We start from the raw sequence: 6790 nt of genomic DNA on the forward strand, positions 1-6790 counted from the left end.
TCTTACTTGTGTTTGTTCCTACTTCGTGAATACCAAAGATATTTCAAGAGAATATAAAGTTTTGAGAAAAATTGTATCTAGGAAAAAAAACTTATTTCGTGGTGCGTTTCCTATGATGGTCAGTATATATATACTTACGTAGTCCTAAGAGTCCAGATTTAAACAAACTTTAAATAATTTACACAGTGTGAAGATTTTGCATACCAGTTTCTTTTTGAATCCTTGCTTGCACACAAGCTTTCATGATCGCATTAATCTACTGTCATACTGGGGAGTATACATAAATATTTTTTAATACAACCTTAATAATATATCCATAGCTCTTGAGGTTGTAGCTGTATGTTAAATTTCTAGTCCTTATTTTGGCATTCTTCCTGTTAAAGGGATCCGTACCCTTTTCCATTTACAAATCATAGGGATGCTACATATTCTTTAATTACTAGTATCTTGTTGGTTATGGGAAGATGAATTTACAAGATACATGTATTTTCATCTTCATAAGCAATTTTTTTCAAACTTTGTGACTCCTTCCTTATCTTGTTGTCATCATTTGAACAAATCTGAATCTTTGCTTTACGGAGCTAGCTTTAGTACATGTAATTCCTTTTTTCATTTCTGTCCATTTGATTCCATAAACCACTTTATATGTATCCCTTTGGGAACAATGGAATGTGGAACTTTAGGAGACTGTAGTTTTACTGCTTTTACTTATAATGATAAAAGGGTAGCATTTGTACACAAATCTCAATTGAAATAAAGTTTAACTTTTACACAATCATCAGTGTCCTTTTCTAACGTACCAAAGTTTTCCAAAACAAATCAAAACTGTAGGGAGATACGCACTTTTTTGGAGGGCTAAGGGAATACCGATATATATATAAATTTTGCCCTTTTTTTAGGGGTACTTTGGTATCAGGAGTTATCGAACTAAGACAAAAAATCTTGGAGGAGTAGAGTTTAAATAAGAATTTCACACATATTTTTTAACAATCATTGCAACAATATTCATCAAAATCTGAAACACTGCACTGGGTACCTTGATGTAATATATATCGGCCTGGCCAAGATCAGGTGCCCATGTTGGTTGCAGATTAACAAAAAAATGAAGTCAAATGAAATGTATTACAAGTATGTTCTATGTAACACTACATCCTTTTGGCAGATTGTCTGAAATTTCTGTCCATTTCTGTCAAGCGGTTAAAAAGATTTCATTCTTACTACAGCAGAGACCCAAGTGGGCTACGGACTATACATATTTAGGCATAACATTCATATTTATCATATTCAACTTAACAAAAAAGTATAATTCAAATACAAACTCTTCACAAAATATTGTCTGAGCAAAAAAAAAATCACATAATTCATTTCCATTTAAATGTTACGGTATATAAAGGACATGGGTAAATTTGTTAATCTTTGAGAGTTTTTTCTACTTTTAATATTTGGACATTTGAAATAAAAATACATTAAAGTACTTTCAATTTTTCTAAAGATACTGTATATGGGGATGAAAATTTCAAACATATTTGTTAATACTCAGAGAAAAACTGTGTCAGATATTTTTTGATTGACTGTTTTGAGACCTTGGGCTACGGACTATACATATAGTATTTTCATTTAATGAGAGACCATATAGAAAAAAGTTGATTTTTTTCAGTAAATATTTGTTGAATTATCATCTTGGAGTTCACATGTGTTTAATAAATCCTTTCATTTGGATATTAAATCAATTTATACAAAATCCTGTGAAATTTAACAAAATAAAACAAAAACTTTATATAAAATCACAATAAGAGTAAAATATAAATAGTCAGAACAAAATAATACATGTCAAAATTACATGTATTGGTGTTTTGATAATAAAATATTGTTTAAAACCATCTAAAGACCAAGAATGAGCTTTAATTTAGCATTTAAGAAGGATGAATTTCATGTAAGCATGGGGGCTACGGACTATACCGTTAAACATCTCTATTGTGGACAATCAACATAAAGAAAATATAATTGTTTAATTAAATTTTGGGCATTTTTTTTATTAATTGTTTTCTATAACAGTTCACACCACTTAGTTTGAGTATTTATAATACCATACTTAAAAATCAATTGTCTAATGTACTATGTACTTTCAATGTCAAATGAAATTTTCCAGTTCAACTAATTAGAGCATAATTGGTGTTCAAACTATAATGAATAAAAGCAACAGGAGCTGAAATGAAATCAAGGCATGATTGTAGGGGGGGGGGGGGGGGGGTAACGGACTATATTGCTTCATAATTTTTTTCTTCGATTTAATGTAATGCATATAACTCAAGATGGTCATTCAGAAGGTGTATCAGTATATAATTTATCATAATCATATGGTGTAATTCAAAAAAAATAAATAAATAAATTGCAAAACATGATTGACCATTTGTAATAAAATACATAATAGTACAATATTTACCCATAAAGAATCAATGTTTTTTTTAAATTAACAATTCAGTGTCAAGTAGATTGGGTGGCTCAATTATAAGAGTGAAGGCCTCACGTTGTACTAAACTGCAAAGTAAGGGGTTGATCCTTATGTTTTGGGATCAAATCCCACAATGGGATGTTAAGACTGGTCGATGAAAACTAATAAACCATTGAATCCCGATCTGCAGTAGATACAAGTAGGAAAAAAATATCTTGCTAATACAGAAGTACTGTTATATGGTCTGTAAATTTTCTAAATTTATTTATAGAGTCCGTAGCCCTTTTGTAAGTAGGATTTGTGTGGCTAAATATTCTTTTAAAAATATTCCAATGCTTATCATTGTTAATGGATTGATAGTATGTATCATGAGAAGGAAAACTTTATCATGTATATTTAGAAAATATGTTGTGACCACAAACAACAGAAGCAAGCCTTTAGTTGAAAAATGTTAATTTTCAGATATTTTATTTTTAATTACAGTGGTATTTGTAATTAAAACATTGCATTTGTTTGAATAAACATATTTTTGTATTGTAGTTATTGTATCAATAATGTATATGACCTTTTCTGGAAGTTATTATATTGGGGCTACGGACTATACAGGGCTACGGACACCAATCATTCTTCTATAATTTCTTTTGGTGTTAGCGCAAAAGCTATCCATTACTGTTTTTTACTTTACTGATAACTGTGAAGATATTAAACAAGAGCATGATTAATTTTACATTCTTTTGTTGAACACAAACTATAATGAAATATTGGGCTACGGACTATACAAAATATTAGATCAGTATGGAAGATAAAATACAAAATGCGCACACATTTTACAATGTAACCACTGTATTGTTTTCATAGTACCTTTTTTTCTTAAGTTAAATAAAAAAAAAATTAACAAATTATATTTGCTCTTTTTCGATAGAAATTATGCATTTATTCAAACATTTTAGGAATGACTCTAATTCTTGGCCAAATTATTCGAGTATAACCTGGTTTGGGTCAGTTTACGCTGTTTTATAATCCGCGAAGCGGATTATAAAACAGCGTAAACTGACCCAAACCAGGTTATACTCGAATAATTTGGCCAAGAATTAGAGTCATTCCTTATAATTTAATTCTAAAATCATTAAACAACTGTGGGTGTAAAATTTCGTTGCTTTTTATTAGTTCAAATTTGCCGCTCAATAATACAACCCTAGTAACGGAAGTGATGGGAAGCAAGGGGAGGTAAAAACTGATACATAGTCCTAGCAGCCATGTTTTTGTTTACATGTGGTAAGATCCGAGTTACTGTTTGAAGCTAAAGGTACATTTATTAAATCTGGAATTTTCCATGAATCCCGAGGACTGGAGATGAGAGGATTGCATGGATACAGACGATTCAGCTGGTTGTCAGGGGGGTGTGTCCCCATACCAAACCAGGTTATACAGAAATAATTTGTGTTCCTTTTTGGATATTAACCAATCAGAGGCTAGAATACAAACAAAATTAAATTATTAATAAATCTTAAATTATATAACAAAGGTATATCTGCACACATTTATTCACAATTTCCACAAATTTTATCCTTTTTCTTTTCTGTAAAAAATAAACTTAACCAGAATGATTTCTCTATAATACAGTACATTTATTTTGGAATGTTACATTCAAAATAATTTTAATTAACCATTATTTAAAATGTAAAAAATCAAGTGCAACAGCATAACGCTTAACAAATTATGAATTTTTGACTTTATTCTGTTGTTTTTTTTTCAAAAATGCAGATACTATATATATGATATTATATACCAATGGAAAGCTCTCATTCTGATCTTTGCAATGCAACAAAAGACATTTAGATTAAATGTAACTATAAAGAGTTACATCTGTATAACATCATTTAGTTGGAAATGGGCACCTGATCTTGGCCAAGCCGATATGTGTTCCAATTTATTGAAACCAGACCAAATTGGCATTGTAAGAGATTTAGCACTTTGACAGAATTTCAAAAGAATTTCTTATTATAGTCACCATGCAACACAAATCGTCGAAATCAGAAAGAAATGTATCTTAGTACATGTATTATGTTTTCTTCCTGTACACCAATTTTTATATAAATCGGACCAAAATATCATCGGGGAAGCGTTTTGAAGAATTTCTAAGATTTATTTTTCTAAGTAACCAAAGTAAAAACTTACTTCAGAATTCAATTTAAAACTGAAGAATGGCATTGTGTATCTAAGTGTACTTGTACAAGGTTGTAATGAAATCAAACCGTTCATAGATTAGTAATCAAACATTTTTACTAGCCAAGCGTTTCTCACCAAATCCACAAAATGGCTTAATGTGGCCTCACCCCACCCCTTTGGATCATGATTTGAATAAATCTGAATCTACACCCGAGGATGCCTCCATATCAACATCACTAATCATGCGTTTGTGGTTTTTGATAAGATTTTAAAAGATTTTCCTATATACATGTATATATATATACGTAAAATATGATTGCATATTGAGGCTCCACCAAACCCCTATGTCAAGATTTAAAAAAAAAAACAACATGAATCTACACTATATAATAAGCTTCCTTATATTAAATTTCATTTCTTCTGACCTATGATTCTTGAGAAGAAGATTTTTAAAGATTTTTTTCCTATATATTCCTCTGCAAAACTTTTACTCCCTATGATAAACTTTTATCCTCTACTGTGGCACCATTCTATACCCAGGGGTCATAATTTAAACAAATCGGAATCTACACTATGTAATGAAGCTTCCAAATTCCAAGTTTCAAGTTTTCTGGTCCAGTGGTTCTTAATTTTTTTTTAAAGATACCAGTAAATTATCACTTATGCTTAATTATCTCCCTTTCAATGAGGGTGTGGCCCTTTACTTGAAGAAAACTTAAACTCCCTTTACCCATGGATAATTTCTGGCAAATTTCTTTAAAACTGGCTCAGTGGTTCTTCAGAAAAAGTTGTAAATGTGAAAGTTTACAGAGCATGGACAGATGGACACAAGACAAAAATGTGATCAGAAAAGCTCACTTGAGCTTTCAGTTCAGGTAAGATAAAAATGACATGTAAAATGATCATTTTACATTGAAGTTTCATTTATATTGATCAAGCCACCTGGAAATGCACTTTAACCAGAAATTTACACACTGGACTGTGTTAAATTAATTATCTTTTGTTCAGGGAGCTAAGTTGATGAAATCAGTACAAAGTTAGAACCAAAGGGAAAACATTGCTCCAGACAAATGCAGTTTACACCACACAGACTGATCACTAAGGTTATCAGCAGAGAAAGTTCTAATGAGCAGTAAATATTATTGAAGATTTCTACTTGTGCTGTGAAAATATATATTTATTTCAATCAACAAAATTAACTACAAACGGTAAAATTAACAATTATAAAAACTTCTTCATAATGCACATCATATATAGCAATACCTTACAATGAAGAAATTACATGTATTTATACCAGGGGTGTAATACAGGTAATCAGTGTAATCAATTATAAATTCCTGTGAAATCATGGGTATAATCAATAATCATCCATTTCTCTGATCATAAGTACTTGTAATTTAATTAATCTACTCTAAAAAAGGTCCTGTAAACATGATTACATTTTACTTTTATGTTTACATTTGTAAAAATGAAATACATTGTAACATTCATTGTTGAGATTCAGTCTAGAAATGTGCCTATAACTGTATCTTCTATTGCCTTCAGGCATCTTTAAAATAATGTCCACTGACCATACAGTGGAATTTTAGGAATCTTTTGCAATTCATATAGTGTGTTTATGAATGCTGAAATTCATTAATTCAAATTAAATTAAATATAACAAACTCCAGAATCCAGTAAAACTAATTCAACAAATTTGCTATATCAGATAAAATTCTTTCTAAAGGATTCAAAAACTTAAAAGAATGAATTAAATTTATCTAAATGGATTCAATCAAATTTTAAAATATTTTTGATAGTTCCTAGATGGACTTCTGTGTGAATCCTCAGATTTCAGTAAGTTTTTTTTCTCTCTCTTCCCCATTGAGTTTGAGACAAAGAACTTTCACTACATAAATATGAAAACTAAATTAAATTCTGTAGTGTGTTAAAAATTTACATTCACTTATCTAAAATCAAGGAACAAGTACTACAGTGCATGTTTAACATTCTAATCAGAACAATATCACATATGCTTCTCTTAAAGAAATTTAGATGTTCTAATATTTAATGATATGTTGTAGCTAAATTTATCTTTTAAACAAGAAGTGTGAAGATAGAGAGACATAAATTTAAATTATGCAAAGACCTTACTAGACTGTGAAAAGTGAAAATCAGATCTAATATACA

The sequence above is a fragment of the Saccostrea echinata genome, unplaced genomic scaffold, assembly GCF_033153115.1.
Source record: "Saccostrea echinata isolate AGI-Se365-2 ecotype Australia unplaced genomic scaffold, CSIRO_AGI_Sech_v1 ptg000054l, whole genome shotgun sequence".
Classification (NCBI taxonomy): domain Eukaryota; kingdom Metazoa; phylum Mollusca; class Bivalvia; order Ostreida; family Ostreidae; genus Saccostrea; species Saccostrea echinata.